This window comes from Lygodium microphyllum, chromosome 1 (assembly GCF_053477565.2).
Source record: "Lygodium microphyllum isolate KBCC chromosome 1, Lygodium_microphyllum_v1.1.10, whole genome shotgun sequence".
Lineage (NCBI taxonomy): Eukaryota > Viridiplantae > Streptophyta > Polypodiopsida > Schizaeales > Lygodiaceae > Lygodium > Lygodium microphyllum.
Window position 1 is genome coordinate 171,594,096 of NC_141135.1, and position 13,879 is coordinate 171,607,974.

Consider the following 13,879-nt stretch of genomic DNA (forward strand, 5'->3'; position numbering starts at 1 on the left):
GCTACATCTATGTGAATGAGTCTCATAGTTTAGGGTTATATAAAAGAGGGTTTCACTTTCTATCTTATTTATTGAGTTCTCACATCTCTTGTGCAGGAAAGATGGCTAGGTCAAGGGTAGTTGCAAATAAGCTTCCGCTCAGAGCCCCATATCGTGTTTAGCCCCTTGGAGCATCTACTAGCTCAAATGCACCCCCTTCTCAACCTAATCCACCTTCCTCAAGACACCCTTATAAGGGGCCTCCTCAGCATCCCCACAAGAAATGCAAGTGGAAGCTAGGTACAGTAGCCTTGAGAGAAATTAGTAGGTATCAACGCTCTTTTGATCTCATCATTTCGAAGGTGAGCTTCTCAAGACTTGTTCGCTAGATTGTGCAAGACCTCTACCGCATACAAAGCAGGAGGTGGTTTTTGGCACAAGGTTAGGATAGACCTGATCGCTTCACAAAAGAATGTCTTCATGCTCTATAGTGTGTTGCAGAGGCCTTTTTGGCACAAGGTTAGGATAGACCTGATCGCTTCAGAAAAGAATATCTTCATGCTCTATAGTGTGCTGTAGAGGCCTTTTTAGTTGACTTGATGGACTGATGCTCAACATTGTGCAATACATGCGAAGCACACCACTGTAACTCCCAAGGACTTCCAACTTGTAAGAAATCTTCAAGCAGTGAAGGATGCATTCATTCCAATGGAATGAACATAGTTTGTAATGTTATCTTTTTTGGCATGGTGTTATCCTTGTGCATTGGACATATGACTATGTCCCAGTGCAAAACTATTGTATGTGCCCTTAAAATATGATTTAAAATTTTACACTTGTCCTTCGTCTCAACTTTGACTGTGCATCTTCATTGTATTCTCAATTCTTACTTACAATTTTTATTAGCATTGTCAATTTCAATAGGAATAACATGCAAAAATTTTCCATTTCTTGTTGCAAACTTTACTTTTGATACCTCTATATAGTCTATAAGGTGTGAAGTTTCTAAGGGCCGGTAATCGCAATGCTGATTTCTCAATTATCAATCCATCCACAATTTTGGTGTGGGATAATTTTTAAAATGCTAAACTGTATCGGAATGTGACCAAACTTCACAAGCGCTTTTTGGGCACGAGTGTGCGAGATGGCCCACCAGCAAGAAGATGGACTGTTGCAGCTATGGAGGCCCTACAAACAGCTACAGAGGGGTTTCTCATCGACTTGTTCGATGATACACAACTTGCGGCCATCCATGCAAAGCGTATCACAATCACAGATAAAGACATGAACTTTATCATTCGGCTTTGACATGGCAAGGGGACTCCGCCATAGTTTACTAGATTAATGATGCAAGGTTTGTAATGGGTGTCATAGTGCCATAACATCTTGGAAGGCTAAAATTTTTTATATACTCTGCCACATTGGAATATTTATTTATATATACATAATATCTCATGCGATGTGTACTAAATTCAAATAATTGAGTAAAGTTGTTTTGTTTTGTTTCTTGAAACACATGCTCTTAATTTTTGTTTAATGTACGAACACATCAAAAGAAGTAATATATATGGATACAAGTTACGTTATTGCTTATGCACAATCACAAGTGCAATACTATGCGTTAAATTATGTTAATGTATGCAGATGCGTCATTCACGTACCACACATTATTGTCACACTTACATAATCGTAAGTGTAGTACTATGAGTTGAATTATGTTAACGTATACGAATGCGTCATTCACGTATCATACATTATCGTCATACTTATACAAACCACACATTTATTTAATAAATATTTATTTGTAGGGACAAAGTAAAGTATCTTATATTCATCAAGAAAAATACATGTGATGGCTGTTAGTGATGGTAGATACAAAAAGCTGATAACCAACAAGAACTCTCAATTGTTCCTTGACTTTTTCATCGGTGGAGAGGAGGGGCCATCTTGTTGAGAAATAGACAAATGATGTATGCTCCAAGAGGAGCTGTCCTGAATCCCATATGCACAGTGAGGAGAGTGGAACAACTCAAAGCCTATAAAGCATTGTACTTGACTATGAAATGAACACAATATCATGATGCTTTGTACTTTCAGTTAAGTGTCTGTCATTGTTGATTCTACACAAGATTGTGTTTATGAGTCCAAGCTAATTTATCTTGGAACCTAATTCACTTGTGTAATAGTTTGTCTCTACTTGTACATGTCATTATGAACTTGGTTTACATCTTTGATCCACCATAGCTTGTGTCATGTCCTAGATCCACATCATTTAACACATCTTCCAATGAAAATATAAGTTCCTTCTTTGCTTTAAAAATGATATACTCCCCCTTCAGCTCTTTCTCTAGGAGAAGCGGATCTGATACTTTAGTGAGGTCACCTAATGTAGTAAGCACACACATTACTCCACCACGTGTTTGGTCAAACATGTAAAGAAGCTTTGACCGATTGATTAGCGCCACCTTCTCCAAGCTAGATATCACATGTATCACTTGAAAAGGTACAAACTTGTTCAAAGCTCAAATTTTCATGATTATTTCTTGCCCTCCTGGTGTGCACTTCTTATGAAAGACCACTAAATCTGCAACAAGGTTACCAATAGACTCCTTTAGAGCTAAATTCTTCTATCGATCCGCATGTCGAGCTCCACCTTGCCTTAATGCAAACTCATCTATATACAGTATGTCCTAAATGACAAAGTCAAATCAAACAATATATTTAGCGACTAACATAGAGTTATCAAAAAGTGATGAAACTTGATGGTAGGGTGCGTCAGGTCCCCCAGAGTCCACCAGTGAAATCTTGGCAAAAAATGATGCATGCAGCTACCCTGTCCGAAGTCTGGATTTTGGGGCCACTTTTTGGCAAAAAATGATGCCTGTAGCTGCCCTGTCCGAAGTTTGGTGTCTGGGCAGAGGAATAAAAAAACTCCTTGCTAGGAAGCTGGGGCCTTGGTCCTAACAAATCATGATGTAGTGCTTCAAATTCAACATCTGGCACAAGGTAATCTTCTTAAACCAAGGTAATATGCTCCTGTGCTGCTATGATGGCACTCACAGTATCTAAGCTTATGCCATCATATCTTTCAATGTCTGCCATTGTCGGATGCACATCTAGGTAATCATAATCAATCAGGTCTTCCATTGAACCTCTGACTAGGATAGAAAATAACTATTCTTCCTTCATTTCCAAGTATTGCAGTACATCTGATAGAAGCAAGTATTGTACACCATCTACTTCAATGGGTGTCAAGGAGGCAAAGTTGGGTTTATCGACTTGTGGCTGTTATGAAGAAGATGGCACCATGAGAACCAACCCTTGATCTGCCCCACCACTCGATGTTCCTCTTCAATATTTATGAGCTCTTCAATCGGTTATTCTTCCATATATATGATAGAAACAACCTGTGGAGTTGTATCTTCATCGCTCTCCTCCTCTAGGAGTATATCCAATGCAAGGATGTGAATTGCCAATGCGAAATCACACTCCACGAGATCCAAAGGTGATGTATTTGGTGCACTTCCCATTGGAAGAGTACATACTCTATGCGAAGGATCCACATGGCCAGACACTTATTCACCACTTTTTGGTGATTCTTCCCTACCTGAAATACCATGAGTTGTTCTAGAGGCACCCAAATCATGTTGGATCCCTCGATGGAGTATGTGCATGTAGCAATGGTGCTCACAAAGTCTTCCAAAACCTGAAGGGGGGGATCCAGTGATGAGAGCACGCTTTCAAGGTTGAAGTTCTTAGAGAAAACCTGGAATATCTCATCACCTTGGTTGGCAAAGATAGTCTCCTGGATCCACTCATCAAAGTGTGCGTGAGCATCCATTGTAGCAGGTAGAAGAAATGTGGTGGATATAAAGAGATGAAGAGAGAAAGTGTGAAATGAAACAATGAAACAAGAACTAAACTAGTTCTACCTTAAAAACCTTAAGTTTTAAACCATTAAGGGTTGTTCGCATACGATATTTAGTTATGGATTTACTTACGTCTTTGTAAAGTTTACATGCATATGTAAATGTATTGATGTGGAAAGTGTATAACGAGTGTATGATTTTGCATAAATACTATAATTTTTAAATATTGCAAGTTTGTAAGCGACAATATTCTATTGGCCAAAAAAATCCAAAAATTTATAGGTGTTGGATATTACAACTTGTGGCGTTGGGATTTTTAGGGAGACTCTACAATTTCTAAAATATGTGGAGCCGCACACTTTCCGTTGGTAACAGTATCCTCAGCTTGGCTTCGAATTTTCCTACCATCTAGTTTAAAATAGAAGCTAATAAGTGGATTCTGCATTAACGTTGTAATTTCCTGGTGCATTATACTCAAGGGCCAATCATCCTCCATTTGCAACACTTTGGGCTCGCGGCTCTCACAAATGACAATAACATCCACAGCTGCACTTTCAGGCATGTCTTGATCAAGGCACAACCATTTACTCTTGAGCATCGTCCATCTATGATACTTGAACACTAGGCATAAAGTCTGTCATGCAAGAAAGTACATGTAATTGGAAGGGAAAGTTAGCCGATTCATCCCAAAGTAAGATAATAGTCAACTAAGAGAGAAAATTTTTACCTGAAAGCCATGTCCCTTGTTGTGACTCGACACTCCACTATGTCAGGACTATGAGTTATTTTTTATGTCCAAGTTAGAATCCTTGTTACATAATCCTTTGATGTATTTTTTATGACATATGTGCTTTTGGTACGTCTCAAACCCTTACATTCCTTGAACATGTGTGCAAAAATTGCAATCGGTATGAACCAGCTTAAATGTACATTCTTTGAGTCGTTGCTTGGCTTCCTAGAATTCAATATGTTTGTTGAAATTTTTGTGCTACACGTGCAAAATTCTGCTACTACACAATGGCTATTCTATGCTATTGAGATTCGATATGTGCATAGACTCAAGGGTTCCATATTCTCGACTCCCCTTGGGCAATATGTACTTGGAGTCATAGAAAAAAACAAGGGCCTCTATGAGCTACTTAGCTATATGCCCCTCAAAGAGCAATCTACCAATTTCAAGGTAGTAACACTTAAAAGAACCAGTGAAACTCTCAACATTTTGCCACTCATAGCAATCCGAAGGGTATTCTTCTATAAATACGAGACAAGTTGTTACATGGGTATCATGAAATTTCTCATTCTCAATGAGTTGCAAATACTTATTGTTTGCAATGTTTCGTTGAAAGGGCACAGTGAGCGCAATATGTATTTGTTTTTGCATGAATACATGTTGTACAAACGCCTTTTTTACAAGGTGAGAATCAACATTCCTTTGTCTGAGAGCTAAAATTTTACCCTTCCAATTCTTTGATACATCTATAATTGTAGATACTTTCACCCTAAAAGCTCCCTTCATACTTGGATGCATGTGTACCCAAGACGAGCAATGATACGTATCTATGATCCAATTCCCTTCTTCATATTTTCTGTTACATACTTCTATCGAGAGAATGCTTGTTCTTCTCTTAGGCATTATAACCTACGCAAATTTAGATGTAAAGAAGTATGTATTAACCCCTAAATAATAAGAATTTTAAGTCTATCCAGTAATCACCAATATGCCATACAAATCAACATGTGTTGAGTGTGAAATATGTTGGTTTTTGGGCTGATTTTTTGTTGTTTTTGAAGATAAATGGTTGTTTATTTTGAAGTATTTGGAAAGGTTTGGATAAGTTTGAAGGGTTTTTGATGAGGATGTTTGGTTCTGTAAGGTCTGATTTTCTTCTGTTTTGTTTCTGTTTTGATAGTAGAGATGGTTGAATGAATGTTTTGAGAGATGATTGAAGTTGTGTAAATAGGTTTATGAAATATTGAATTGGTTTTGTTTTGGTTTTTATGATTTTTATGGGTTCTGTTGATCTTCTATGAAGTTCTGTAAGCTTCTGTAGCTTTGTTGTTCTGTACTTCTGTTGCTCTGTTGTTCTGTTCTGTTGTTTCTATTGAGTGTTATGATGGATGTGTGGATATTTTGGGAAGTGTTTTTGTCTTAGGAAAGGATGAATGGAAGCTCTATCCAAGCTAATTGAAGTGAATAAGTAACTGCTGAAGGTTTACAGAAGATTTACAGAAGGTTACAGAAGATAATGACAGAAGACAGATTTCACAGGACACTATGAAGTCTCTGGTGACCTTTCATACCAGACATACCTTTTGGAAGGTGTATCCATGACCTAAGAAGGATTATTGAGAGTGATTATTGAGTATTGTACTAAGGATATGATGTATTATTGATGGAGAGAGAGAGAGAGAGCCAGAGATAGTCAAATCTATGAAAACAGTGTAATTGTATATGAGAGAAAGAGAGAAAGAACTATGAAGACATTGAAGATGAATACTATGTGATGTATTTCCATTCAAAGATGGTGTATTCCTTTGTGTTCTTTGTTATTTTGATGGAGATTATGAATATTATGAAGAATATGGTTGATGTTATGAAATCCGTGGGAGATCTACATGATGTTGCATGAAGATTTGTTGTGCCTGGTGTTCTTTTCTTCATTGTGATCATATAAAACCTAATAAAAAAGCTTGTTGATGATGACAAGATAGATTTTCTTGCAGTAGAAACCCTATTTCCTTGGTGTCTCTCTTGGGGCTCCATGTTTTTGGTGCGGAGCCGGGGAATACTGCCATCAACAAAAGCACAAACAGAGGCTGAAAATGGAAGAAGTGGCACTGTGGAAAAAGAAGTAAATCAATGGATAGTAGAGTTCCTGCCCCACTGTTGAAGAATTGCAAGCCTTCATTGCCAAGGCAACATTCTACAAAAGATTCATTCCCCAATGGAGAAAGCACAATGCCATTCTGATGAAGTCCCTCTGTGATGATGGTCTGTTTTCACTATCCTCTGAAGCTGTAGAAAGTTGCATCACAGTTGCAAAGTTCCTCCCACAAAACTGAAGAGTAGAATAGAGAGAATGAGTATCAATGGAGGATTTGGCCTTCATTGAGGAATTTCCAGACATCATCAAGTGGGAAATAGTCAAGAAGCTTCAGGAGTCGTGGTCTGTGAAGGTTCACAAAAATAAGAAGGAATAGAGCTGGGACTTGTTCGTAGACGCTCAACAGCAAGATACGTGGGATGCTTGGTGTTCTGACAATCTTTTGTCCAATTGGCAACCCACTAGAAGTTGGTAGACAGAGTGTTCTTTACAACATATACTGCTGAAACCATCAGGAGCTGGCATTACTATGATGATGCCACCATCACAATGCTTAGACGTATGCATTTTGACACCTTTAGAACTGAATACATTCCTCTATGCAGTGGCATGAAAGAAGAATTTAGAGACGTTGAAAAGGAAAAAGTAGAAGAAATGTTGGTAAGAGAGTCCTCCAGAGACTGAAGCCTTATGTTATCCCTCTGTGGAGCACTAACAACATAGTGGAGCTAACCCCTGATGAATGACACAATAAAGAGGCAAGTGTTAGAACGAGTCCATAGGTACGTGAGAAGAGAGAAAGCAAGAATCAAAGCCGAGAACGAGCTAGCAGGAGAACCCTCCTTTGATGCCCTTGCAGAACTCTTTACAGAAGTCCCAATGGCACATCAAGCCCTTCCTCCTCCTGTTGGAGGTTCACTTCCAAGCTAGATCCATCCTAGAAATATTGATGATAGGCCAGCGAATGTAGTCCTGTTGCCAATTTTTAAGGGAGAGTACAATGAAGACCCCGATCTTCATGTAGCAAAGTTTATGGTAGCATGTCTGGCTAACAATGCCAGAACCCCTGAGCATTGGCTAACAATATTCCCCGCCACTTTCAAGGGCGTGGAGTTTCAGTGGTATGAGAGACAAGCAGCAGGAACTTTTGGCACATGGGACGACTTGAAGTTGGCCTTCCTCACTAAATTCAGGCGTGAAGATTTTGAAGAGCGGATGCGAGAGAAGTTCATGAATTTAAGTCAGTCCTCTGGAGAAAGAGTAGAAGCTTATGTCTCACGAATGGAATCCATCCTAAAGAGATGGACCAACCATAATCTAGATGATGGCATTCAAAAGGGAGTGTTTCTCAGAGGATTACAACAAAAAATCTGTAAGTTTGTGGAGCTGCAAAGACCAGGCACACTGCAAGTTGCAATAGAAGGTGCAAGACTGTACGATGAAGTGGAAGCTAGATTGGCGATGAATCTAGGAAGAGGAGTCCCACCTCCTCTAATGCCAAGAATGATGTACCCACCAAATACAATCCCAGGAACTGTCCCCTACCCCTATCAACAAATGCCCCCAGTATCATAGTACAATGCACCAAATCCACAGTGGTGACAATCAATGCCTCAAATGATGGTTCAACCACAACAACAATGGTCCCAAACAATTTCCCCAATGCCAAATCAGCAGCAACAGTGGAACCCTACCAACTAGAGCCAACAGCCACAACAGTTCAAACAGGAGCTCTGAATCAGAATCAGAACAAAGACCCCTCTGCACTAGCCCAACCTGTTTATGCAGTGATTACAGAGACTCCTCAAAACCCTACTGCCAGTGCCTTCGGAGGAGAAAATTTGAAGGATTATTTATCCAACTCAGTTGCAAGTATCAAAAAGGAGTTGATGGATGTGATTACAGAACAGTTGCAGATGCTGAAGGTGAATACCGCCAATATATCTACTCCTTCGGGAGCTGGAAGAGATGTGATGCGGTCAAATACTTGGTGTGGTAAGTGTCATCAAGCAGGCCATTTAGCCACTGAATGTACACGAAAGCCAACAGTTCTTGGAGCTTTTTGCTCCTATTGTCTTAGGAGGAACCATACAGAGGATATTTTCTCTCTGAAGGAGATGCATGATAGGAGAAGAAAGGAAGAAGATGCAAGATTCAACTTCCTGGAATCTAAAATGACAACACAGGATATTGGACCCAAGCCTAGAGAGTTTGGTCCTAATTTCGGTACAAGGAGATTTCCCTCTCAAAGTTACAAAGGAAGATAGTTTGGCGGTGGTCAGAGATCAAAAGTGGAGTGTTAGAGATGCGGAGAAAAAGGATACATTTCACCAAATTGTCCAAATCCCAGAAGGTCAGTGGATTACAAGCCCTTATGTAGTCAATGCAAAGGAGAAGGCCACACTGCAAAAGACTGCCTAAGCCCACCCCCAGTGAAAAACATTGCTACTAATAATTTGTCCAAGGCCCTAGAGCCTACCTCCAATTTAGTGGAATTGGAAGTTTCTGCCATCACGCGTGCAAACAAGAAGGAACCACCTGTCCAGAAAGAAAATAATCCTCATGCCAAAACAGTGAAGTTCAATCTTCCAATAGAAGAACAGAACAGAACAGAGCCTGACAGTGCCGTACAGAGCACTATAGCGCCACAAAGAGTCACAGAGACAGGACCAGAGGTCCAGGAGATAGAAGAAGAGGAAGTGCCACAAGTGGCAAAAGAAGTCCCCATGATGCCCCTGTTGGAAGAAAAAAGGAAAATGAAAATGGGTGTCGCCCCATTCCCTAACCGATTAGAGAAGCTAGTGGATCCTATTAAGGAACACGATCTGGTCAAAGATCTAGATACCTTTAAACCAAACCTCACATTCCGACAATTGTTGATATTGTCTCCTAGTTGCCAAAAAATGTTCAAAAGTATACTGACAAGAAGACGTGGCTTAAAGATTTCTCCCTCAATAACAACAAAGTCCAACAAAGCTCCAGAGCCTATAAAAGAAGTGGATGTGGCTAACGCCTTCCTAGATCCCGGTACCCCAGAGACTGGCGTATGGATAGAAGGCTGCTTTATTGCAAATGCACAGATTGATGGTGGCTCATCAGTGAACATTATGACGGATGTGACAATGAAGGATCTAGGCCTACAAGGTATGCAACCAACCCAATGGCTCATCAGACTGGCGGATCAGAGCAGAATCAAGCCTTTGGGCATTCTCCCATATGTGAAGACTACAGTGGCTGGAAAAGATTATTGGCTAACCTATCTGGTGGTGAAGCCAAACTCTTATGGTACATCCTACCCCCTGTTACTGGGCAGACCATGGTTTTTTGAAGCCAGAGCAAGGATGGATTGGTTCAAAGGAACCTTGACCTTGGGTAGAGGACCCAATAAAGTGGTGTTGAAGCTATATGGTGCTCAAAAAGGACATGGATCCACCTCCTTGGAATTATCTTCTGACTCCCCCAATGAGGCTATAGATGGAACATCAGCAGAAGAAGATGCTGTCAAACAGATTCTTCCCAAGAAAACAAAGGCACGTTCCTTAATAGTGGGTACTGTAAGCCGACTCCCAAAAGATGCAAAGCCATTATCAATGGGTGAATACTTCCTGCCTGAATCAGGAACGATTTCCGAAATCACTTCTGACAGTGAGATAGAAGCATGGATGTACTACTCTCCCTGTTACATGGCCATAGCAGAGCCAGAGACAGAGGCAGAAGGCGAATCATAGGACCTATTCTTCTCTTACAGAGCTCCTACAAAGTCAGAGCCGGAGTCTGAAGAGGATGATGATGAATCTGAAGAAGGAGACTTTGAAAATGAGACAGACGAAACCACTCCACCCACAAAAGGCATAGATGAGGAGGGAGTTCCAGAAGCTTCAGAAGCAGAAGACTCCATGCTGTGGGACAGAATGACAATGGTACCCTTTGGATTGGTAAATGGATCTTTCCATAGGCAAAGCCTATATAAGAAGTGGATCAAGTAAAATAAGCCATCTTTTATCAGTGGTTCTTGTCGCATCCATCCACACTTGTCAAGAAAGGATGATGATGATGCTCCTTGTCAACAAGTACCAGTCCCAAGGCCACAACAGAATTCCAAGAGCCCCTGTTATGTAACATTCCTGGATGCATCCTTTGAAGAGGAGTCCTCAAGCTCTAAGGTAATTAACATTCAAACCAAAACCAAGACAGCGCTGATCCCATTTCATCATTTCAAGGGGCAACCTAAGTCCTTGCTGCAAGAAGACGTTGGGTCTAGCGGGACATCAGAAGAGGACACCACCCCCTTGAAGGAGTCAGATTTGTACCCAGAAGCAGTCCGTGGGACCTTCATCCGTAAAGTAGAAGGTGAAAGGCAGTTAACCTTTGTGGATGTAGATGGCGTTGAACGCCACTTGAAGGTGGGTAGCAGCCTACCAGAAGAGGAGTTGTCAACTTTGTACAACTTGTTGAAAGAGAATTTGGATGTGTTTGCATGGTCCTACAAAGACCTAAAGGGGATTGATTCCACAATATTTCAGTATCATATTGACTTGGAGCCTGATGCCAAGCCAGTACGGCACGACAGAGGCAAATGAACCCAAATTATTCCACACTAGTGAAAGAAGAGCTGCTGAAGCTTTGGGAAGCGGGGTTCATCTATCCAGTGGCCAACAGTGAATGGGTCTCACCCATCGTGGTTGTACCCAAGAAGAATGGCAAGATTCGTATATGTGTGTATTTTCGCAAGTTGAATTCCAAGACGAAGAAGGATTACTTTCCTATCCCTTTTACAGACCAGTTGTTGGACACAGTGGGGCAGGCCATGAGCTTTACTCCTTGTTAGATGGCTTCATTGGATATAACCAAGTGCAGATAACAGAACAAGATCATTCCAAAACAACCTTCACCACAGAATGGGGGACCTACGCTTACCGAGTGATGCCGTTTGGACTCTACAATGCCCCTACTACCTTCTAGCGAGTCATGATGGTTGCATTCCAAAATCATCTGCATGACTTTATTGAGGTATATTTGGATGACTTTTGTGTTTACAGTCTGATTCTTGAACATTGGGGACATTTGGAACAATGCTTTGACCGATGCTGGGAGTATGGGATCTTCCTCAACCCCGACAAATGCATCTTTGGAGTCTCTTCTGGAGTTATGTTGGGCCACATTGTCTCTGTACAAGGGATATCAACAGACCCTGCAAAGATCGAGAAGATTCCTAGGCCATGTGGGTTATTACAGAAGGTTCATAGCCCATTTTGCAACAAAGGAAACCCCCTTGCACAAGCTTCTGAGGAAAGATGCAGAGTTTATTTGGACGAAAGAATGTGACAAAGCCTTCAACACTCTGAAGCAATGCCTGATTGATGCACCCATCCTGCAACCTCCTGATTGGACGAAGGAGTTTCATGTACATACTGATGCATTAGTTGAAGGGCTAGGTGATGTCCTATGTCAAAAGGGCCCCTCGAAATTAGATCAACCGATATACTATGCAAGCCAAAAAGTCACTGATAGAGAGCAGAACTATACAGTGACCGAGTTAGAGTGCTTGGCAATGGTGTTTGCCCTAGAGAAGTTTCGCCACTACCTACTGTCTACCCACTTTAAATTTTATGCGGATCATGAGGCCCTGTCCTTCCTAATGAAAAAAGCAAACATGAAAGGATGAATGATGAGATGGCTCCTTCTATTCCAGGAGTTCGACTTTGAGGTAATTACCAAACCTGGTCGTTCCCATGTTCTGGCTGATCATTTGTCGCATATCCCACAGACTGCAAATGAGGAGTAGGATGATCTAGACCTCCCTGATGCTTCCCTATTCCTGGTAGAAACTGTAACCCCCTGGTATGCAAACATTGCCAATCTGCTAGCAACCCAATAGTACCCTCCTGGCATTTCTAGCCGGGAAAGGAAGAAGCTTATGTTAGAATCAGCTCCCTACACCCTGTTAGGCGGTGCACTATACAAGAAAGGCAAAGATGAAGTGCTCAGAGGATGTGTTGCAGGAGATGAGATTGGGATTGTTTTGAAGGCTTGCCATGATGAGCCATGTGGAGGCTACTTTGCAGGAGAAGCTACAACCAGGAAGGCTCTGCTAGCAGGTTACTGGTGACCGACCATTCATAAGGATGCATATGACTATTGCAAGAGATGTGATGCCTCAGAGGATGGGGAAACCCACCAAGACCAGCGCTATGCCATTGCAACCTATCCTTCATTTGAAGCCGTTCGAGAAGTGGGGCATCAACTTCGTCGGCCCAATCGATCCTCCCACCAGAAGAAAACAGAACAAATACATCATGGTTTATACGGATTATGTTACAAAGTGGTGTAAAGCTAAAGCTTTGAAGCGGGATGATGGTAACAGCGTGGCCTTGTTCATGTATGAGAATATCATCACCCGTTTTGGCAGTCCCCTAGAGCTGGTAAGTGACAGAGGAACTCATTTCATTCATAAAGTCATGGGAGTTTGATAGAGCTGTATAAGATCCGCCATCGCAAGTCCACTCCTTATTACCCCAGAGCCAACGGCCAAGTCGAAGTCACCAATCGCATCCTCTGCTCGATCCTGACAAGGACAATTGCCGCACATCTTTGTGATTGGGATGATCAACTTACAGAGGCCCTCTGGGCGTACAAAACCTCCCATAAAGCAGCAACAGGATAAACACCCTTCTAGCTGGTGTATGGTACAGAAGCTGTTTTCACTGTTGAACTAGAATTGCCCTCTTTGCGAGTGGCTATCAAAGAGCATTTGGGGGACGATGATTCATGGCAACGTCATCTCCTGCACTTGGAATGTTTGGACGAAACTCCCAGGATGGCTCTACGGTGCATGGAAGCCACGCAAGCTCGACGTAAGGCCTACCATGGCAGCTTCATCAAGCACAAGGAGTTCAAAGAAGGTGATTTGGTCCTAGCCTATGATTCACGATTTGGCAAGTTTCCTGGCAAGCTTCAATAGCAGTGGATGGGTCCATATAAGGTACTTGCTGTCAACCCTAATGGCTCTGTCCAAGTGCAGACCGTTGATGCCTCTGATGATCCCTTCCTGATTAATGGCTATCGTCTGAAGAAGTACTTCCCTCCTTGGGGATCTTGACAATCACAGTCACCTGATCCTTTCCCCCGTTGGCGTGGTGCTGTAACTCTTATGATGCTACTTCTGATAGCCGTTCTTCAGCCATTCCTTATGAGGTGGACGTAACC